This window comes from Podarcis gaigeae (genome assembly GCF_964106915.1).
Source record: "Podarcis gaigeae genome assembly, chromosome: 15".
NCBI classification, from domain to species: Eukaryota; Metazoa; Chordata; class Lepidosauria; order Squamata; family Lacertidae; genus Podarcis; species Podarcis gaigeae.
This window is the reverse complement of record NC_139692.1, coordinates 5,938,102-5,962,774: the sequence shown is the minus strand read 5'-3', so window position 1 is coordinate 5,962,774 and position 24,673 is coordinate 5,938,102.

Sequence of the window (24,673 nt, the reverse complement as noted above, 5' to 3'; positions counted from 1 at the left end):
CTGATAATAGTGAAATATGTGCTGTATTATTATTATTTTACTTTATTGATTTACACACTTTAGCAAGATGCAATCATTTAACAGCATTTGGGTACAGACCATAAAATATCAGCTTGATGAGAAAGGCCAGTGTAATTTTTTATCCTTTAGCCCTCATTCTCTACTGAAATGGAGCATATAAACATTTTTCCTCTAGGTATCTTTGACTCCATCCCCTCCTTTTGCCTGCCAACGTTGGATCGCAAACTCTGTTGGGTAGTGAATCTGTCTTTTTCTTCTTCTGTAAAGCCCCATACATGTTCACAGCATCACCGTCATCATCATGGTGCAGTTTTCCAGCTAAGTTTTTTAGAATCCCATGTCAATATTAAATGAATATAACCCTATCAAATACTGTCGTTTCCTGGTTCCTAGATACCGCTCTCACAGAAATTTGACTTTCCACCTTCAGGAAGAACATTGCAGATAGCATGATAATAGTTCAGACCAAATACAGTGGTGCCCCGCAAGACGAATGCCTCGCAAGACGAAAAACCCGCTAGACGAAAGGGTTTTCCGTTTTTCGATGCGCTTCGCAAGACGAATTTCCCTATGGGCTTGCTTCGCAAGACGAAAACGTCTTGCGAGTCTTGCGATTATTTTTGCTCCCCCCCCCTTTTTCTAAGCCGCTAAGCCGCTAATAGCCGCTAAGCCGCTAAGCCGCTAATAGGGTTGCTTCGCAAGATGAAAAAACCGCTAGACGAAGAGACTCGCGGAACGGATTATTTTCGTCTTGCGAGGCACCACTGTATCTGAAAGACTGCTTCCTTCTCTGTAAACCATGTCAGGCGTTAAGATCAGCAGAGAGGCCCTCTTCGTATTTTCTCCAGCATCAGAAGCTAAGCTGGGAAGGGACACTGACCTCTGTGATGGCCCTTAAGTTGTGGAACTCACTCTCCACAGAAGTACATTGGAGGCTAGAATCACACTCAACACTCTCCATTAACAGTGCTTTTGGGGGGGGGGATGTTACAGGGAGCATTATACTCCCTTATTAGAATAGCTTCCTTGGTTACCGGTCTGTTTCTGGGGACAGTTTAAAGCGCTAGTTATGACCTACACAGCTTTGGTCCAAGCTATCTGAAAGATGGTATTCCTTCATACAAGCCTCCTTTGCAGGAGACCCTTCTCTTAGTCCTGGCATGCTTGGTGGGGGCTTGGGAGAGACCCTTCTCAGTGGTCGCTCCCAGACTTTGGAGCCCTCTCCCTGGAGAACCTAGACTGGCCCCCTGCTTGTTGTCCTTCTGCCAGCAAGTGAAGATTTGGGGAACTTGACTGCTTTTAATTAAAGGGCTGGTGCTGTGCTGTTTTTATTATAAATATCAGTATGTTTTAAAGCATGTCCTCCCTCAAAGAGGGCACGTGTTGCGGTGAGACCTGGAGACTGAACTCCTGTGTTGTGGGTGGGTATATTGGACAGCCACAACATCCGATTGGTAGGTCCCTCATTGCTGGGTTTAATCTGGCCAATGGGGTGCAGTCTAAACGGATTGAGGGACCTATATATGCCTATGCACATTACCCAGAGCTTCCTCTTTCAGCTCGTGCATCGGAACACCCATCCACCTCTCCTTATTTTTAGGGCATTTTGTGATTGACCTTGCTATGCCATCGTGTGTTGTCTGTCATTGGGACAGGGGCACGGCAGGAATTTTCCCTACTTGGCTGATTGGCTGTCGCCATTTGGGTTTTGCCTGTTGTGTAGCAAATTGTCACAACTTGTAAGCTTGCGGATAGGCTCTGGTTCAGGTGATAGGGATGGGAGAACACTCTCACCATCCCTATGTGAAAGGTATTCCGTTAAAGGAATCCAGGGACTCAGCTTGGTTTTGTCAACCCCCGAGAGGGCGTTGTGCCTGTGCCTGAGTCCAGGGGAGCACCTGGGGCATGAACCGAGTCTGTTACCGGGCTTTCCGCCTACCTCAGGTGTTCACCCTATGCTGACCTATGCTGGTGCCCTGGGTCAGTGCTACCTGCAAGGGTGCAGGGAGCTAGTCGAACCAGAGCCTATGCAACCACTCACTTTCTGTAATCAATAAAGTTGTGGCCTAAATTCTGCCAAAGCCCAAAACTAAAATTTGAGTCAATTGTGTGTTTATTTAGGGGGGAGGTCTCTGAGTCTGAACACGCAAACAGATTTTATGTTTGTATATATATTTAATTCCATCGGTGTTTAATTGGTTTTTTTTAATGATTGCTTTTTTGATGTTTTTACTGGTTCTTGCTTTTATTTGTAAGCTGCCTTCAGTTCCTTCAGGAAAAAAAATCAATCAATCATCATCATTATGGTGGTGAAATTTCAAAATACCTTCCCACTATGCAAAGTTCACATTGCTTTTACTCCTTTGTACAGTAAGTTCTGTCTCTTAAAAAAAAGTTTGGTGGAGCTTGGTGGGATTTGTTCAGTTTGTGTCTTGTTTCTTTCAGAGTACCTTACCTGGCCATATACCTGTGCGCTTCTAATCTTTCCCCAATTAAGTCCAGTCCCATCCTTATACACCCCACCCCAAAGAAAACGTTTGTTGTCTCTCTTAGTCTTAGTTACTTAGCGAGTGTCCCTTTCTTTACCTTAGTTTCCTTCCTTAGTTATATTTAGGTTAACTTTGCATTCTATTTACTGTTGTGTTCTGTTTTCTTTGTCTGTCATTAACGCTGTTATTAATGAACAAGAAGCACACGTGCAACTCCCATGCGCTGACTGGGGATGATGGGAGGTGTAGTCCAACAACATCTGGGGGGGGGGTACTGGTTATTCATCCCTGAATGCCCCCCCCCCCGCTGTCCCCCAAAATATTACAACTGAGTCACTTCAGGGCTCCATTTAGATTGTGGCTCACTCTGATTCTAAGCCAACAGTGTGGCTTTTTTCCCTCTGTCACACAGCTAGCTTTGGACACAGGTGCATGTGATTTAGAGAGAGAATTGGGCTCTTTCTGTTAATGCTTAAAGAACGCTAGAATCCATTTAAATAGCATTTGACTCTATATTAATGTGGTAGGCCTCTGTGCCATACAGGGAAAGGTCAAGCAGGCTCAGCTAAGTATAAGAATGAATATAAATATCAGAGGATGAACAAAACATCCTAAAATTATCATTATGTCAGGCTAAGTTTGTCACAATGGCTAAGTATGTCTCTAAGAGCTCAGTAGAGGAAAATTATAATCCTCCTAGCATCTTTTTTTGTCGATGCCGATGCTGAAAAGGGTCATTAAAATAAAGGCCAGAAACAGTCCTTTACTTTACACACTGAAATAATATAATCAATATTCTCTTTAAGTTGCAATGAAGGATTTAAAAGAGGCCTTATCTGTTATTCTGACCCCATGTTGCAGGCTATACCTGGCGAAAGGGAGATGCAATTTAATTCAGTGGTCACCTAATAAAGAACAGATATTCTATATAAGGAAGAAGGCAGCGGTGGAGCAAGGCGATCAGGTGCCTGGAGCGGGGCCAGCTGCCCGCAGGGGTGGGGCCAGCCGGGGCAGGATGCTCCGCAGGACCTCTGAGGAGTCTGCCTGCCTCCTCCCACTCAGCTACAGGGTGCTATAGCTGGGGGGACATGCAGCAGGTGGGCCATTTGGGGCAGTGTGGAGCCTGAAAGCACTCAAGCCACTGCATCACTCCCAGGAGAAATGTGATTTGGGCGTGCTGTAGGCCCCACAGTGAGTGCTGCCCAGCATTTTGCCACCCCACTTAGTGGTGACACCTAGGGTGGCCCACACCCACTGCACCCCCCTTCCTCCGCCCCTGGCTCAAAGCTAATGCTCCTGTTCTCATACCAATAAGCACTGCCTGAGCCCTCCCATACTTCTCTACCCATCCATGCAAGAAGGAAAGGGGCATTGCTGCAGTTAATTGCTCAAGGGCCACATTCACATCAGACATATATTTAAAGCACTATGATACCACTTTAAATCATATGGGCTTCCCCCAAATCATTATGAGAGCTATAACTTTGTAAAGGGTTCTGAGAGCTTTTAGGAGACCCTTATTGGGCGGACAAGGGGAGACCCCCTAGGCCCCAGGAGACCCCCGGGAGGAATAATGACACCGGGCAATGTGTTATTGTTGTTTAGTCATTTAGTCGTGTCCATGCCTTAAGAGAGAATATAATGAAAATGATCTACAGGTGGTACATGACACCAGTCAAGCTTGCAAAAATTTATCATTTGCCCGATAATAAATGTTGGAAATGCAAAGAGACTGAAGGTACATTCTTTCACCTTTGGTGGACATGCCCAAGGATTAAGACTTTCTGGGAGATGATCTATAATGAAATGAAAAAGGTATTTAAATATACCTTTCTGAAGAAACCAGAGGCCTTTCTCCTGGGCATGGTCAGCCAATTGGTGCCAAAGAAGGATAGAACTTTCTTTATGTATGCTACAACAGCAGCAAGAATACTTATTGCAAAGTACTGGAAGACACAAGATCTACCCACCTGGGAAGAATGGCAGATGAAGGTGATGGACTACATGGAACTGGCGGAAATGACTGGCAGAATCCGAGACCAGGGAGAAGAGTCGGTGGAGGAAGATTGGAAGAAATTTGAAGACTATCTACAGAAACATTGTAAAATTAATGAATGTTAGAAGGATTTTGGAATGAAGTTATGTGGTTTTAGCAGAAATGTTATAAAGGTTTAGGAAAAAACAGACTTTTAATTGGTGAAAGGAGGGAAAGTAAAGTTACATTATATTAAGATAAATTACAGGACAAAAATTGGAAAAGATGCAAAGGATTTGCTGAAATAGTTAATCGAACTAGAATACAAAAAAGGGAGATGTGAGGAGGTCAAGGAAACAAGCAAATCAAATATAAGTTATGGGAAGATTCGCTGTGTTTTTTAATGGATTTTATTTTTCTGTTTTCTTCTTTTTCTTTTTCTTTTTCTTTTTTCCCCTTTTCCTTATTGTGATGTGTTGTTGTGTTTTTGTTTAATATGGTGTTTTTACTTTTTCTTTTTGTAACCTTTAAATCTTTAATAAATATTATTTTTTTAAAAAAAATAGTCATTTAGTCGTGTCCGACTCTTCGTGACCCCATGGACCAGAGCACGCCAGGCACTCCTGTCTTCCACTGCCTCCTGCTGTTTGGTCAAACTCATGCTGGTAGCTTTGAGAACACTGCCCAACCATCTCGTCCTCTGCCGTCCCCTTCTCCTTGTGCCCTCCATCTTTCCCAACATCAGGGTCTTTTCCAGGGAGTCTTCTCTTCTCATGAGGTCGCTGAAGTATTGGAGCCTCAGCTTCAGGATCTGTCCAGATTAGACCAAATCCTCCCTGATCTCTCTTTTTTCAGGGTCTTTCAGTATTAGCCCTTCTTGAAGAGGAGTGGTGAGGTTGCCTTTTCCATGCTTTTTAGGAAGCATCACAGCCCTGGAGGAGGCACATACTGTATGTTGTTGGATTCCAGTTCCTATAAACCTCAGCCCATAAGGACTATGATTATGAATTGTAGTTCAGCGACATCTGGAGCGCCCCAGGTTTCACATCCCTGATATAGAGGAAGAACTCTCTTGGCTTCTCAGAACCTTCTCAAAGAGCTGTATCTTTGGTTATTTACCTATGAGGTGGTCCCTAAATATATAAGGAAGCCCTTCTGCTCTCTTGAGAGATTAAATTTCTAGAGTCCAGAAAAGACGGCCATATAAAACACCCAAGCTTTTTTAAAACAATCAGCAACAACACCACACCTTTTTGTTGGATTTAATTGTAGTAAGCCACTTCAGAGAACCACCTTGTCTTAGAGCAGTGAGTATCAGGTGGACTCTAGACACATATAAAGAATGCTGTGAAAATGCTTATTAAAATTAAAATAAAAAAATATAAAAAAATATTGAATTTGCCATAGCTCACCATTGCCATCTAGTGTTATATTTGTATAATGCACCTAAGACATTTTATTTGCAGCTGTATAGCTGAGTCCTCAGTCTAAAGAATAAATGAATGAATGATAGGACACCTCTGATGCGTCCTTGCAGTGAGATCAGAAGGAGTCTGCTTATCCTGGAGCTAATGCTATATGGGTTTTTCACTGAACACTCATTTTGAATCAGGAACATGAATTTGTATGAGAGTTCAATTCTAACAGCACTAAGGAAGAACAAAGCAGTCCTAATCCCCAGATACACTAGCTGGAGGAGATGGTGATTTGTGGGGCCACATTTGTTACAGAGGTCATCCTATGCTCATAGAAAGCTCCAGACTGCTAATATTTCCATTGGAAATATCCATTGTTATGCCTCAACATGGGGAATTATGGGGTGGGGTGGGGTTCAGCAGAGATCCCCCTAATTGTTTTTTTAATGAACAAAGAGAATTGTATTCATCGTAGCGCTAGCCACTTAACATTAAACAGTTCTTGTTCTGTTAGCAATATGTTTTGTACCAGTGGAACATGGTTGCCCAAGTAAATGCTGGTGACTTTGTTTTACAATAGATTGTGCCAACCATTGTTGTTGTTATTATTATTATTATTTATTAAATTATTTATTAAATTAATGTACTGCCCTTCATCAACTCACCCACCCAGTAGTTCAAGAGCCCCTTGTGCTAGCAGACAGAGAATATTGGATACAGGTTTTAAGTTTCAGGGGAGGAGCAAAAAATAATCAAATCATTCACCAACAACTCCTTCCCTGTCTGGCACAAGCCAGCAGAGTTTCAGAGGTGGGACAGTGCCATCTCTTCAATCCTCCACCTCCAAAATTTAAGAATGCTCTGCCATCCCATTGGCCACAAGAGAATTTCATTCTAAACAATCATGCACAGGACTGTACGGCATTTTGCAAAGCAATGTTTAAATCGTGCTCAGAGTTGTGCTCTGATTTGAGATGAGGTAAGAGTTTGGATCATTTCTTAAAATGAACAAATAAATCTGATTTCAGTGGCCTCCTTGTCTGATCATCACTTGAGAATCATTGTGCTAAACTAATTCAAGCTAGACTTATTCATTTTCCTGGGACCAGGACTGTGACTTAGAATTGCTGTCTTAAATAGTTGTGAAATGACTGATGAAATCCCCACAATTGAGATTCATACTAATAAAATGCTTAACAGGCTTTCTTATAATCTTGCCATTGTGGACACATCAGAGCCGCATTTCTAATCATGGCAGCACCCTTGATGGAAAGTGTTCTGAGAGGTGCTTCTCTCTACACTGCCATCATCTTGCTTTTGAACTAAGCAGAGGAGATCTTCTCTCCAAATCTTTTGGTGCCTTACAAAGGGTTTATCAGTTCTGCTGTGCTGCTTCTGTGTGAAGAAGAAAAAAATCTCATTATGTATTTCCAAAAAGAATGCAAGCAATGTGATTTTCAGGAAGCGTAATTACATTTATAACTGAAAGGTATGCTTCCTTACAACATTTGACCTTTCTAATAGGCTAGGCAGGACTTGTAATGGATGCTCAGTCTTTAATGGTCTTAGAGGAATGAGCAAAACTGACCTTTAAATAGGGATCTTACTTAGTGATTGCACCAAGAATGTATTTGGCACGGGAGCATTTATAATAGGGATCCAGACTAACCCCCCCCCCCTTACATCTCATTAAAGATTTGTAGTAGAATCGAAGTGTTCAGGCACCCAAAGAGACACAGGCTGATTGCATGCCAGCTGGCTGATAGAAGAAACCCAGGCAGTCACTCCTTTCTTCCTACTTACTATCCCAAACTACTTTAAAATAAATGTGAAGAAGAGAGCATTAGAGATGAGCAGAGCTGGGTCATAGCTCTTGGTACAGTATCAGTTTTGCATGCAGAAGGTCAAAGTTTCCAGCCATAGCATCTCTAGGTTGGGCTAGCAGAGATGCTTCTCAGAAACCCTGGAGAGCTGCAAGCCCAAAGTGTGAGCAATACTGAGCTTCATAGACCAAAGGTTTCTCAAAGTTTCTTATTTTTCAAATCCTCAGTTCAGTTCACCCAATTTCTGCATTTGTATTTTCATTCCCTTCCCTAGCACAGAAAATAATGGTAGCATTTTTCACACTTTTTCACGCTCCTAATATACACATTTCCCCTAATATACACAATTTTGCAAGCAATTTCCCTTAATACAGTGCATTTGTTTCCGTCTTAGTACCACTAACATACACAACTTTTGCATGCCGTTCCCCCCAATATGTATATTTTGAATGTATGTGTGTTTTGGTTGTGTACAGAGAACTGCATATTATGAAGGATAGCTGTGTTTTGGTTTAGTAGATTTGCATTAAAATTGAACTGGAAAAAAACTCTTCTTGATCCTTAACAATGAGTTCATACTGTACTGGCTTATTTTGTCCTTTATTTCACATTTCCTTAATTCCAGTTTACCTAAGGCCAAAATCCTATAAGGACTTACCTGGGAGTAAGCCCCAACTGAATACAGTTGCACTTTTGCACTGTGAGATAATTTCTAAAATTAAATATGGAATTGGACATGTACAGTTTGCCGGAGTGTTTCATCCTGTTAATGCATTTGTACCTCCTACCCTGCTCCCAACATTTACTTATTCACAAGCATGCATTTTTCAAAAGAAACTGCACAAAAAGTAAAGCCTTTGCACTTATAATTGCAGTGATGCTATTTTTGAGTAGTGTGTGCAGGTGGAACAGATGAGCGCCACACCCAATGTGAAAAAGTTCGGGGGGGGGGAGCTTGCTCTCGGGTTTTTTTTATATGAAACTGATATGAATAATTTGAATTGGTTTTTCCCTGTGTGTGTGTTTGTGTTCAGTGGACTTTTTTTGAAGCACTTTTGAGTTTGTTTTAGAGAGAAAAGGGGGGGGCATGTGTTTTAATAATAATAAAAATTCAATATGTGCAGTGTATTTTAACACTGTTAAATCGATTCCAATATTAAATGAATAGAAGCACCGCAGGAACCATTTTGGCATCAGAGTTGATTAAAACTTGTTTTTTAAATACAAATCATTTTCAGCGATTTTTCAAGGATTCAAGGGAAATGGTCAGAGTCAGGGACTGCAAAAAATGTGCTTTGTTTCTCTTTATCTTTCTGATTACTGAGATTACTTGAATGTTAATAGCCCACGAAACCTCTGCTCTCTTTTTAAATAATCCTGGTTTGCCATCAACAAGGTAAACGCCTAACTGAATCTGACTGGCTATGCAATGTTGTGATGAGCAGCCCATGATCCATAATTGGACATAAACTCTCCATAAAGGAGCAAGGTAATTTGGAATTCCTAAATCTGTGGAAAAATTTGGGCAAGCATTTTTCATGCATTGCATAGACACAAAGGTTACTTCAGACTCCCTTCAACGCCCGGAGGGAAATCTCAAAGCTACAAGAAATTATAAATGTTTCAATATGAACAAATCCTTCTGCTGCCACCTGTTATTCTTTCTGAAACATCAGGAGAAACCCTGCCAATAATAACACCAGTCTTCCAGAATATTAACAGTCAGCAGCACTCCAAGGCTTCAGTGCTGCTAATATTGGCAAGCCTTCCCCATATGGAAGAAACAAGTACTTGGGAGTCGTATCATATGCCGCACGACACAAAGATTACTTGACAAGTATTTTAAAAATGTCCCCAGCAGAAAATTAATCAGACCTGTAATGTGTGTTTGAATTCATTTATATTGCTGTTGGAATCCATATCTCTTGAGCCCACAACAGATGTGTGAAATTTGCTAGCAAGCAAAGAGCTCTCAGTGGATTAGAAGAGGCTTTTTCAAGTTCCTCCTCTTTCTGTTTTCTGCTCATCTCCTCCCCCTCCCCCAACACATTGGACTTTTTTTTTTAATTGAACAATGAACATTGAGTGGATCCTCATCCTTACACCATTTTTGAACTCATCTTCCTTTGCTGCCCCCCCCAGCAGTGAATCCCATTTCCAACCTGTTGTATCCAAAGGAGTTGATTATGTGATCTCTAACTGCCATGCTCTCAAGTGCAATTGAGTTTTCTGCCTAGTGAATTCTTGAGCTAGTTCCATCTGTTAATGGAACATAGTTGTAGAAGCCACCATTTGGAGAAGACTAAAGTTCATCCTTCTTAGAACGATTGTGGTGAGCTCAAAATGCTTAATCATGAAACCAAGCACAGGCATGAAGTGCTGTGTGCCCCCCCCCCCATTGCAGTAATTTTAAAAGAATATCTAGGCATAGGCAAATCTGTGAATTATGGTTTCTCTCAGGTTCTAGTCTTAAATTCAGTTCTACACATTTCTACCCCAGTTGGATTTTTTTAAAGACACCAGTTTCTATATAATTGTGCCTAATTTACACATTGTAGGAAAGTAATTTTCCCCAATATAAAGAATTTTGCATGTTGTTTTCCCTGACATATACATTATTATGCGCACCTTACCCTACAATATGCATTATTTGTAAACATTATTTGGCTGGCAAGCTGCATTGCAAAATTCAGGAAAGTGTGAATTATATATATTAGAGAAAACAACACACACAGAGAATTTTGTTTACAATTTTCTTTTGGATGATGACTACTCTTCATTTCACATATTGTTTCAGATAGTGTGAATTGGGCTAGATTTGGCTTTGAATGAAAACAGGGACACATTTATTCCCCCACCTGAGACAATTTCCTTACATCTCTTGAAACCTACACAAACACCCCACTTTTTTTTCCATTTTTTAAATCATTGGCCATCCTTTGCTGTATTTAGCTCCCATCAAAAAATTTAAAAGCAGCCCAGAAATCATATGTACGTGCTTTCATTTTTAGCTTCATATAAAAAGATCAAGTCCTTCAAAAGAAGAAGTTGGGGTGGGGAAAATCAATTTGATTTTGGCAGCTGCCTCTATAGCACCTGCCAATCACCAAAGTATCTGGGCTATTTTGAAGTCGCCTGAAATCAGCTTGCATTAAGGCAAGAGCTGTGTTTGGATCGGAGCCCAGGATTCTATCAATATAAAATGATTTGTTGCAACTTTAAAGATACTTCATCCCTATTCTCTCACTTGTCATTTACATTTTAAACCTTCATTGAAACGAGGATCAACAACACAAATATGATCCCCCCCCCCACCAAACACATACACTTTATTTCTTCCTTTCTTTCCTGCTTCTAGTTGTTTTCATAAGAAATTCCTTATACCTTGCAATTTTAGTCCACTCTTCATAATGCGGGGGGCATTCACCCCCATGCATGAAACGAGAAGAGATTGGCTGTCTTATATGAAATTGTGGTTGGTCTCCATTGCCACAGTGTATGAAGTACATTGAAAGAACTTATTGCCAGCCCAAGGTGACAATGCTGGTTTATTGCAGCTGTTCTGAATTGGATTTTGTCCACTTCCTTAAAAGAAACAAAGTTAACTCAATAAAGAAACAACCAAGGGTCCTTTCAGGCCTAGAGTCTTTTTTATGGGTGAATCAGCCAATTTCCCTTTATGTAATGCATTTTTGTATGGTATTTTCATTACTATCTACATTCTTATGTACCCTTTACCCTAGCATATGATTGATATGCATTTTTGTTCACACTGCTTGGTTGGAAAGTTGCATTACGGAATTCAGAAAAGTGCAGATTTTGAAGGGTAGCTGTTTTGCAGTGATTTAGGGCGAGTCACTTATAAATGCGAACTGGATCAAATTTCCCTACTGTCCTTTGTCCCTGTGCATAGGGACCTTGTCTCACAGAAACCAATATTAACACAAAACAGGAAAATCAGGACTGAGGATCAGTAAATAGGAATTTTAACTGCATTAGAGGTTTTATGTTACCTGGCCTGTTTTCCAAATGTATTCTTTTTGTTGTATGGTACTAGCGTGTTTGCTCAGCCCTATGTGAAAGTGTTGTGCTGAACATTTTTCTTGTGTTTTTTCAACCAATCTCCATTACGGCTCAGGATTGCAATCCCTCAAGGATTACCTCTCCCGATATAAACCGACCCAGATTCTGCGTTCATCATCTGAGGCCCTTCTTTGTGTGCTTCCTCCATGTGAGGTTCTGAGGGTGGCAACACGAGAACGGGCCTTTGCTGCAGTGGCTCCCTGTTTCTGAAATGCTCTCCTCAGTGAGGTTTGCGTGGTGCCTTCATTGTATATCTTTAGGTGGCAAGCAAACTTGTTCCTTTTCAATCGGGCCTTGGGCTGATGATTAATATTATACAGCCTTTGAAATGTGCTTGTGGGAGGGCGGCAGCTATTGGCTTGTTGCCTTGTTTTAGTTATTGATTTAGTTGTGTTTTACCCTGTCTTTTTATCTTGTGAACTGCCCTGAGATATCACGATGAAGGGCGGTATATAAATTTAATAAATAATAATAATAATAATTACTTAATGGGAAAATAAGGGATGTGGGTGGCGCTGTGGTCTAAACCACTGAGCCTCTTGGGCTTGCTGATCAGAAGGTCGTGGTTTGAATCCCCGCAATGGGGTGAGCTCCCGTTGTTTGATCCCAGCTCCTGCCAACCTAGCAGTTTGAAAGCACACAGTGCAAGTAGATAAATAGGTACCGCTCCGGCGGGAAGGTAAACGGCGTTTCCGTGCACTGTTCTGGTTCAGCAGAAGCGGCTTAATCATGCTGGCCACATGACCCAGAAGCTGTATGCCAGCTTCCTCGGCCAATAAAGCGAGATGAGCACCGCAACCCCAGAGTCGGTCACGACTGGACCTAATGGTCAGGGGTCCCTTTACCTTTACCTAATGGGAAAATAAACTGTTCAGAAACATACAAAATGCAAGAGGGCAGCATTGATTAAGTTCTCATGAGTAGGATGTAGGATTTTGGCTGCACTTACTTTAGTTTCAAGAAGACCAAGGAATGCTTGTGAGCATCCTTTCTTTCATTCCTCAAAACATATAATCAGCAGTCGACACCTTGCAGCCTTCCAGGGAACACAGGCTTACAGGAAAACCCAGCTAAAGCCATCATGGGGTTTTGAGAAAGCAGAGGGTTGGCAATCCACAGACTAACAAGATACAATACAAGATACAATAGTACAACTGAAAAGGACATTTGCTCATATGCACCTCTTGGCCTCATTGGAAGTAAGGTGAGCCCAAACTGTGCAAAAATGGTTTGGGGGTGTGGATTCTCCAGGGTCCTGGGACAAAGGCAGAGGGGAAAACCCTCCTCATTCAAATGGTGTGAAGATTATCTGGAAATCTGAGGGTACGTTTTGGCATTAAACTACTTTGAGATGACTATTCAGTGCATTGTATAGCATTAAGAAACTCGAATCCGAACAGATTGGTCTTTGTATCTTGTTTTATCAGTGCAGATGCATCAGCAACACAGAGGGTGAACAATGCAAATGAACCAAAGGAGCTGAAAATAGTGGCAAAGTTTGCATCCTAGAAGTCATTTTAAAATTTCTACAAGAAAAATATCAAGAAGAGTGGTGCAAAAGCAGAGCAAGTCAGACTTCTTTATATATAAAAAAGTTTTTTTTCTTTTTCTCGATTCCTCCCCACCCCTCAATCTCCAGTAAATTAGAAAGACCATGTTGCAGATTTTTCTCCAAATTTCTCCATTTTTGGAAGCAGACACCATTTCTTTCCCACAATGCCCTAGGAAGATTCTATGTCCAGAGCATTTTGGACAGGGATGGCCAAATCAGTGATAATTCACTCATAGTTCTATGTGAATTTAAAAAAATTAAGTTGTACACAATATTACATGCATTGCTACATGTGATGTTTGCATGGATTTTCATCAAAATATATATTTTCAAAGCTTTTCAGTGCATTTTCCCATAAAATGCCCACTTTAGTGGTAAAATACACATTATTATAGGTACCTTTTTACACTGAAACTGCATTGCAAAATCTGGAGAATTGTATCATGTGATCAAGAGCTGTTTTCTGATCCACAGTCAAGTTCAGGATTGTCAAATAAGCTCAGTTTTTGGTGAAATGTGGACCAAATAAATCCCCTCCCCTTGGATAATTGTGGACAATGCAAATAGGTGAACAGGCAGTGAATTACTGTGGGTGCTTTTAAAATTCATTTTATTGTCTGTTTAGATTCCTGTTGTGAGTCACCTTTGGTCCTTTACTGTTATAAAATCTGTGGGAATGTTTAGAGAGGCAGGGGAGGATATATTGTCTCATTATATCCTTCCCAACATGTGTTAACAAGTTTCATCATTTAGCAGAGTAACATTCCCCTTTAAAAACTAACACAGCAGATAGGTGCGCTAGGCCTGTATAAACCTTTTAAATAACTGTCCTGGTATTTTCCCCTTTTTCCCTTTTCAAAAGAATAGACATGACACAGTCTTCTATAAAAGTATAAAGAGTTTACTCACATATTCTGTTCACAATTGGATCCCAGAAGGCAGACTTAGCTTAGAAAAGTAATATACCTGGAAACTATCCCATAAGGAGACAGCGCCTTTGTCCTCTCTTGGCTTGAAGCCAAGAGAGCATCTTAGGCTAAGCAGATGTTGTTTTTTTGATGAATGTGGTCAGAGAGAGGGAGATGGCGGCCAGTCCTATGCTTTTGTTACCTGCACAGGTGAGGCCACGCCCACCTCTAGTCACATGCAGAGGAAGTCTGTCCCAGCTTAGGAGAAACAGGAGGTTCCGACTGGCTGGTCCAGACATCCCCTTTTATGTCCACTCTAGGGATGTTGTACTTGACTGCTCTTGTGTTTCACATCCCACAAAATCAATAAATAATAATTCCTCCAGTTTCTCTGTCAACAAACAGATTAGAGAATTTCAAGAGGTCATTTGCACAGTTCTACAATAAAGCTAGGGAACAGGGGAAATGCTGTCGTCTCTACTTAAACAATTGCAAGTGCCAAGTCCTCTTAACTACAGAGAAAATAATGGAAAGAGTGCATTTATTCATTTTATTGTCATTACACATATATTCTGCCTTTACTCTAGGAAGCTCAAGGGGGCATATATGGCTTTCCCATTTTGTCCTTACAACAATCCAATGAGATAGATTAGACTGAGGGACAGTGATTGGCCTAAGGTCAGCATGTGAGCTTCATGGGAGAATGGGGATTTGAACCCTGATCTCCAGATGCTTTCCAGCACTCTAACTGCTAGACTACACTGCCATAAGACATGCAAGACATTCAACCTTCCTTGCTATCTGGAGCACATAAAGTTCTATGAGTGTTGTAAGTTTTTTTCTTTGCAAGTCTATTGTTCAAAGTTGTCAAAAAAATAGAGCAGAATTCCCATATTTGTGCCTGGTTTGCAACGTATATTAAACAATATCATCTCCACAGAGGCCTAACATGTTTTCAGTACATTGTATAAATAATGATGAATCTATTGGCTCCCAATGCTATAATATGATTATTTAGATGTTTTAATTATTATTCTCAGTGGCCCCGACTTGTCATGTGAATCCATCACTGAGATTTCTGGAATAGAAGTTGCAGATGGTTGAAAGTGAATATTTGTTGGGCATTAAATTAATCTGCCATTCAACATCTCTGCACAGTTGTGTTGCATCTGGGCAACATTGTAGGAGGGGGAATGGATCTTCATTGGGCTTCAGATACCTTCAATAATTCCTGGCAGGGATTGGTTAAATGCTTGATTTGATTTTCTGTTAACCTGTGATGAAAGTGTAAAGACAAAGTTTTAGGAGTGCACAGAACACACCAGAAAACACATTTAAAAGGCCACAGGATGTTACGCAGCCTGGCACCTAAAGGTATGTAATGAATGCGCCAGGTGAGCTTCCTTACATGTCTATAGGGCATTTAGCATCCTCACTTCTCCACATTTACTGTTAGCTTCCTCCTATCTATAGCAGATTTCTGCTTCAACCAAAGAACTGAGCAATCTTTTGTTTCTATTAGCACTTGTATATTACTTCTTTGTAATAATAATAATAATAATAATAATAATAATAATAATAATAATAATATCTTTATTGTCATTGTAATCTATTGTAATCTATTGTAATAGATTCAGCAGTTTCTATTTAGCTTATTGCAGTCTCTGGGAGCTCGTGGCCAGGACTTGTAAACAGGGACGTTTGTGTGAGTGATTTGAGAGGGAGGCCCCTCACATTGCACATATGACCAAGAGACATGGATGAGAGAAGGGGTAGCTGCTGTGACCTGCATCACCTGTGTCATGTTTGTCTTTCTGTCTGAGAAAGTGCAACACTACACCTACAGCAAGTGCAAGCTGAAAGCACAGGAACTTGAAGCCTTTCTGTCCGAACTTCAAACAAAATAGACTGCCCTGGAACAGTGATGCAGGTAGGATTTCCCTAGGGAGGTAGATGTTCACCTATAACAGGATATGAATCCCTAGAGGAACATGACACAAAGAAGCAGGGCTGTCTGGAGTCACTGGAACTGAAAAATGGATTCCATGACCTCCCATCGGACATCAGTTCTGGCCCAGAGGAACAAGGACAGCAGTTGCAGACCTCAGAAGACACCAAAGTGTCTGTGGAAGGTTCAGTGTACAGAACAATTCCTGCCACTCTCCTGATCAGGAGAGCTTTAAATGAAATCCTGAGGGGGAATGAGACAATATTACAGACGACAGAGAAACACATGGTACTGGGGATAATAGCTTCATTGATACATGGGAAACTAAGATGGTGGTTCAGAAATCTGCTAAAGGGCAGGAAACTACAGAAAAGAAGCAGCTGGAGGGCGTGACTCATGGTTTCAGTTGTCTCTGAAACAAGCAAGATGAATTTGTTGTTTTGTTTTGAATTGGAAAGCTTGCAAGTACCAGATAGGCTTAGGAATTAAATACGTAATGTGATGAACCAACATGTTTAAAGTTGAATTGTAAAGAAAGAAAGATGTTAAGTGATTAAGTTAATTTTTTAAGAAATTAGGTTTTGGAAAACCATTAAAATGATATACACTGAAATTCAACCAGGGGGATACAAGGAAGTAACTTAAAAATGTTATGAAATTTGGTTTAATTATGGTTGAGATGTATGTATGTTTGTTTGTTTAATTTTTTTTCTGGAAAATTAATAAAAAACATTGGAAAAAAGATGAATTTGAACTCATAATACAGCATGGCAAATACGACATAATAGGCATTACTAAAACCTGGTGGGATGAGACTCATGACTGGAATGCAGGAAATGATGAGCACAGACCAAACAGAAAGGGAGGAGGAGTAGCATTATTTGTAAAGGATGTGTACACTTGTGAAGAGATCCATGACCTGAAGCATGGAAGGCAGATTGAGAGTATATGTGTAAAAAATGTAGGAGAGGGAAACAACAGTAACCTTACCGTGGGTGTCTGCTATAAACCTCCAAGCCACTTTGAGGACCTTGATGATGCCTTCCTAGAACAGATTACCCAACATTCAAAAGCTGAGATATAGTAGTCATCGGAGAATTCAATTTTCCCAGTATCTGTTGGAACTCAAACTCTGCCAAGAATGTAAGGGCCAACAAATTCTTCCATTGTCTCCCTGGCCATTTCATTTCCCAGAAAGTGGAAAACAACAAGGGGATCTTGGATCTGATCCTCACCAACAGCAAGGAACTGATAGAAGAACAGGAAGTACTGGGAACCTTGGGAGGAAGTGTTCTTGTCTTCCTGGGTTTCATGATATAGAGGCAAGGGAAAGCTGGGTATCGTTGGACATGCACTCCAGACTTTAAGAAGGTGGATTTCAGAAAGCTTAAGGAGCTACTAGGTGAGATCCCATGGTCGGAAATACTCAAAGAGAAGAGTGTTCAAGATGGACAGGAGTTTTCTTAAAGGGGAAATATTAAAGGTCCAAATGCAGACTATTCCAACAAGAAAGAAAAGTTGGGTGTAGCTAAGGAAACTTGTGTGGTTGCATATGGTGCTTACAGATGAGCTGAGATTTAAGAAGGGCATGTATAAGATTTGGAGGAAAGGGGGAATCACAAAGGAAGCATATGCACGAGTAGCCAACACTTGCAAGAAGACAATCAGCCAGGTCAAAGCTCAGAATGAGCTCAGGCTTGCAAGAGAGATTAAAATAAGGATAAAAATGTTTTGTCAGCAATGTTTAAAGAAAGAGGAAGAACAAACAAGTAGATCTCTTGCATGGAGAAGATGGAGAAATGCTATTGGGCGACAGAGAGAAGGCAGAACTGCTCAACACCTACATGGCCTCTGTCTTCACCCAAAAGGAAAGCAGTGCCCAACTTAGTGGTAACAGAATAAATGATGCAACAAGTGAGCTGCAGCCCAAAGACAGGAAAATTATTGCCAAAATTCCTAACTCTTTCTTGAATGAATAGCCAATTTTCCCTATAGAAGGCATCACCACAGGACCCTTGCAGAAGCTTGTCTGGAAGGTTACAATTCCCCCACAGTGTTGTCTTAAGAAAACCAGATGTAAGAAAGTACTATGGGATAACATGATAGAAACACTCATTTTTTTCTGTGGGCCTGGGTTCATTTAAAGGAATGCTGAGCATGTAAGGAGCACTGATGCAAAATCATAATCATCTTCCATGATAAGTCAATATAGAAAGCTCCAAAGCTGTGTCAGCCACCTGGCACACCAAGGGCAGTCCAACCACCTTTGGTTTCTCCACCATCACCATCTTAGGATACGGCTGCCATCCTGCAAAGTGTTCATATGATGGCCTTGCCCTTTACTCAGAGTGCTTTTACAACCTTTGCAAAAATGGCTTGTGATAAAAGCAATTGCACTGCTTTATATGGGAGTCTTGCTCTCATTCTGCCACTCTATAACTTTCAGCCTCATTAGTATTTAAATCAGTTTGTAAGTATTTGGGCTTAAATAAATTATATTCTTGATCAATGTAATGTCATGATCTTATGTCTCTTTTAAGTCCTTTTGGAGTAAAGCAGCCTTATGATAAATACTGGAGATGTGGGCAGAGGTTGATTAAATTAGCTCCCACAAAGTATGTTAGGTAATCATGCAAAAAAGGCATAAGAATGAAAAAATCAAGACGGGAGATTGAAAAATCCTAAATCTTCCTATTAACGGATTCAATCTGCTGTCAAAAGAAAAACTGAAAGAACTTTAAAAGACTATCCCACTCCAAAAAAATAGAAAGGGAATTAACAAAGACTTTTCTCCCTGAAAATGTCAGCATTGCAACAGTGCTGTAACAATTTTCACATCATCTGAAGTTATTTTATTTTTAGAGTTGCAAAAGCAGAGCGAGAGAGAGAGAGAAGGTGAATTCTCCCTCACCCCTAAAATATTTGAAACTATTTCTCTTTTAATAAGAATATGTTTCTGTTGTATATGGGTCTAGAACATCGTAGCTCAGGATTGTAGCTTTTTCAAAGGTCAAGATCCTTTATCTTCCCTTTCAGCTATCTTTTCTGCTTATTTGGGGAAAGAGGAGGACAGAAACTGCTCCCAGTGTGAGGGGAGAACCCAAAAAGTACACCCTCATGGCCTGACATAGTGCACCTGTGGATGAATGACAGGTTTACTGGCAATGGCAGGCAATGAGCAGCAGCAGCAGCACTATGATTTATGGCAGGTGCCTGCAAGCCACCTGCCATTTTAAGTTTCCCACATCCAGGGCTGACTCTGCCATTGGGCAAAGTGAAGTGGCAACCTCAGGCAGCAGATGATGGTGGCGGGACAACAAGGACAGCCCCCTGGCAGTCTCTGTTGCTCATTGCCCCCCATTGGAAGGAAGACTTTTATATGCTGTACCACCTGTCCTGCCCCTACTAAACTAGCCCTCTGTTTTAGGTATAGCAGAGAACATTCTCCAGTCACGTTGAATGAATTTAAGTGGCCAATCGAGTTGGCTTCTGTACATGGAATGAAGGGGATGCATCTTGTTCCTCACCCCAGGCAGCAAGGTACCTTCAGCACGGCCCTGCCCACACTGCCGCAGTGTAGGATTGCCCCAGAACATTGTGGAAAATTCAAAATGGTGGGCAGTGCCCCAGACCCATCAACTGCTGCTATAAGCCAGGGGAAGAAGTGGGTGGGAGGAAGCAACATTCATAGTGGTGGTCTCTCCTGAGATACCTGGACCCCAGCAGCTGCGTGATGGTGTCACTAACTCTATTCTGAGATACCTGATAAAAGGTTGGGAAACTACAACTTTTTGAAAACATTATAATATATTTAAGTTGTCAGAGCAGTACATCTTTGAATACCAACTGTTTTGAATCCCAAGTGGGGAGATTGCTATTGCACTTATGTCCTGCTTCTGGGCTTCCCATGGGTATCTGTTGGCCACTGTGAGAACAGGATGATGGGTCTTTGGCCTGATCCAGCGTCCAAGCTCTTGATATGTTTTTATTGGGGCCATTGCAATATATTGATTTAACTGTTCCCTTTACCATTTTTTTCAGTACAAATCTACCCCGAGCTAATATTTGTCCCATGGCTTACAGGGGCCATACAATCTCTCACTTTTTTAACATTTATAATTTTATTGAGATTATTATTGTAAATTAAAGTAAAGAAGAAAGAAGAAAAACAGAATGAAGAGGAGGGAAAAGAAATGCATTAGAAATGTTTTTAAAAGCAGAGGATAACAGCAATAACAAAATAACCATAAAATATAATTTGGGCTGCAAACTATATTGTATATATGTACCGGTAGATGGGTAAACTTATTGTGGTCCCAGTCGCAGAACCACCCTTTCCCATGGCTAATGTATAATGAACAAACTCAGACAATGATCTGGTTTAGAAATGGTTTTGCCACAATTTTATTGATTCCAGATGTAGGCGGATTTTGGCTCAGGCATTGAGTGTATATCTGTTTGGCCTCCTGCTAGAGGACTGAAACTTTTCAGTGACATGCCAAGTATTATGGCCTCCACAAGACACCAATCTACCGAGAAGGTCAACCAGGGTGGTCTGGCTCAGTAAAAGGCAGGTTCCTATGGTTGTGTGAATACGCCCGGCTAGCCCCACATCCTAGGTGCTGACCTGCAAGCTGGCCACTCCCCTGGCTGCCACATGATTGGCAGAAGTGTAAAGGAAGCCTACCCACTTACAGATGTACATATGCAAGGCATCCAAAGGGATGCAAAGGGTAGATCAAGGTTCAAATCCCTATGGAAGGAGCCCTGCTGATGCCAAGTTTGCATTGGCCATGGGTGTGACCAATGGCCATATCATGGGCAGGCTCTTTTATGCATTCATAATGACACCTGAAAAGGGTGGTTGTCCTGCACTTTATGTTCTGTGACAGTCTTGAGTTTTAAAGTATATCACATGGGAAAAAATCACATGCATATTCATTACAGAGCAACTTTTTTCTTCTTCACTGGCCCTTTCATCTGTGCCTCTTTATGCAACTTGATTATTGCCAGCAATAACAGGTGATATAGGCTATTCCCATAAAATGACATGATTCATAGCAATCAAAGTGATTTTAAACAAATTTAAGAGATCAATATTAAACTAATTGTGCACATAACCTTACAAGGCTTTGTCACCATTTCATAGCACAGAATGTGGTTTTTCATGTAATGAGTTTTTAACTTTTGTGTGTGCATCTAGAAAAACAGCCAGCTTTGAGGGTCTGGTCTGCTGAAAACAAGATCCAGCAAATGCAAAATCTCATTTTTACATTCCAGGTGAGTGAGAGAAAGAGAATTGGGGGTACAGGTGGCAAGTCACTTGATTCACAATGCAGCCAAATATTACAAGATGGACAAATTTGTGTCTTGAACAAGATAATTACAAAATGTTGGGGACATCACTATCTGGAATAGGCTGTTGAAAGTGCTGAAACAACACTTTCAGTTCCCCAAATTAGATTTATCTGAACAAGCTCCCTGTTTATACAGGTTTTCAACAAGACAGCAATGCCCTAGAGGCCATCAGGGTGGCTTACCCCCCTCCCATTCTTTAGTTTGTGCAAACTGATCATATTTGCAGTATGAAATATTGACAGAGCAGAGATGTGGAACCCCACTGTGAGATTGCAAAAACACAATTTTACAAGGGAGCACTACTTTCAGAAAAATGCCGTATTGTGGGATTTGGTTTTTGGAAAAAAGACAGGCTGACACTTGAATTGTTTCAACTTCTATAAGCAACAAGTGGAGACCACACACACACACACACACACACACACACACGCTTAAGTTAATGCCTTCAAAAATAGTGTTGTTCCACTACCCTCTCCATTTGACACGGAAATCTCAAAGATTAGGGCCTTGCAGAGATGACTTCTGCAGTTGAAGCAAGTTTCAAGGCATCCCATACCTACAGTACTCAATCATATATTTGCTCTATCATTAAACCATATGTGGGATTTGAAAATCTTATTTACAGAATCTATTCAGCAAAGCCGAAGCAGCACAGCACAATCTGGAAATAGCAGAACATCACCGCAGTACATTGCATTTGATTGTAATGTTATTTTTCGGTGTGGGAGACGATTGAAGGCTCTACAGGACAATGAAGAAACCAATCAAAATGCTCCTGCCCAGTGTCGCAACAGGCAGCAGATGGCGAAGGACATAAGCATACAGTAAAGCAATGCAGATGAAAATATTCTTTAAATTATCTACTGTCATTTGTGCTATTATGCACAGGCAGACGAGGCACGGGAAAGCAAAAATTCCTACCCTCTTGCACTTTAGCTTGTATTCGGCACTCCTGACTGAGTGCACAATATGCAAAACTGGATTACACTGTGCCTCTGGTTGTGGGGCTATGTGAGAGCAAGCCCTTGCAATGAAAACACCAGCTGATAAGCTCCAAAATGACACATCTGTTAAGGGCCACACCCTTAACAGATGGGTTTTTAAGGTAATATTGATATGGTATGCTGTCCTATGGTTATTTCTAGCTTCACCTTGGAGCTAGATGGCTGTCAGTGGCAGGGTGATTGGTCTTAGTCCCAGATTGTTCTCTTCAGTAGAATAGACACATGCAGTCTATGCAACTCAAGCTATCCTACAACTGAACACCCCTCCTGTGGTGTAGTGGTTAAGAGCGGTAGACTCATAACCTGGTGAACCGGGTTCGATTCCCTGCTCTTCCACATGCAGCTGCTGGGTGACCTTGGGCTAGTCACACTTCTCTCTGAAGTCTCACGTCACAGAGTGTTTGTTGTGGGGGAGGAAGGGAAAGGAGAATGTTAGCCGCTTTGAGACTCCTTCGGGTAGTGATAAAGCGGGATATCAAATCCAAACTTCTCCTCTTCTTCTTCTTCTTCTTCTTCTTCTTCTTCTTCTTCTTCTTCTTCTTCTTCTTCTTCTTAACTTTCTCACACAAGTTTGTACTGAGCATGTGCAGCAAGAATCCTTATGCAAAGGGATTAGAAGCTTCCTTCAAGTCTCAGGTGCTCCAGCTGTGACTGTGCAACTGAATTTCTGGACTAAGACAGGCATCCTAAGAAATCATACCAGCCCAGAAATGGCTGCTAAATCACAGGTCAGAGCATCCTCACTGTCAACATCTGTTGACAGATTTTGGGGTAGCAACCATCTGGCACTCTGCACACTAGCACGCTAGTTCAGGAGGAATGGCAAATAATAAGCCAGCCCATGGGTGTTTTATTTGGAAATGGGCCCTGCTTCATTTCATTTCCGATTAGGAAGCATGGCTGCTGGGTTGGTTGTTGTCATCTATCTGTCTCAAGAGACAATGACACATGCCTCCACGGGTGAAGTGAAACCTCTGTGATTGCAGAACCAAAGTGACCTCCCCAGAGTGCAAGCCGGGGCAATGTGTATGGAGTTCCTGACACCAAGACACCAAGACACCAAGACACCAAGACACCATCTCCCCCCAGCAGGAAAGGAAAGGAGATCAATACATTTGTCACCAGCTTGACTGCAAGAGTTGCCAGAAGGAGGTGTACAAGGCACCATCCAGCCATCTTGGGGACTCCACTCCCACAAGGCAGCAGAGGTTTAGGATCAGAGTTTTCCTTCTCCTAGATTGCCTACCTTCCCAGGTTGACGAGCCCCATCTGCCCCTCACTTCCCTCTACAACATGTGCAGAAACCACCTTCTTGACCATTGGACCCACTATTGATCTTGTCTGTTCAATCCGCCAGAGCCTCTCTTCACATACAGGAGAAGTCCCTAACTCATTAAGGGTTTGAGACCCATCAGCTACCCTCACCTGGTTTAGTCAGCCAGTCAAAGCCATTTCCTGGGGTGTGGTCCTGAAAGCTCAAACGCATCTAGGACCCACAGGTGAGAGCTCGGTACAGGATGGGACAAACTACCCCATAAGGAGCACAATGTGTCCTCCATCAAATGTTCTCCTACTCCCCTAACATCCTAAACAAACAAACAAATCATATACTCCCTGACTGGAGTATATTTTGATTTGGCTAACTGGGTTACTGATTTGCAGATCCCCAATCTTGTTATATTTTAATGAATATATATTTTACAAAATCTCCCAAGCTTTTCTGTTGAGTCTTCTTTCAACGTGTGTTGGCAAATGTCCCATACGTGTGGTGACATTTGTCAGCCAAACAGAAATATCTGTAGAAGCAATTAGGAAAATGTTGCACACTCCGCTGAAACAGTAGGCACAATTTGGGCTCGGGATTAGTAATGCTGTAAACTCTAGATGCAGAGGAAAAATGAATGTAATGTTACACAGGGAGAAATACTTTCTACAACATTTCCTTTAAAATATAGTCTTTCATGCCAATGTAATGTTCAAGAAATGGTTATAAATTCTCTCCTGGAGACTTTTTTACCCCTATTGAAAATTGATTGAATTTTTTTATGTAACTGCCTTTGAAGACTATAAACAATTAAAGTTTATAAGAAGGAGTCA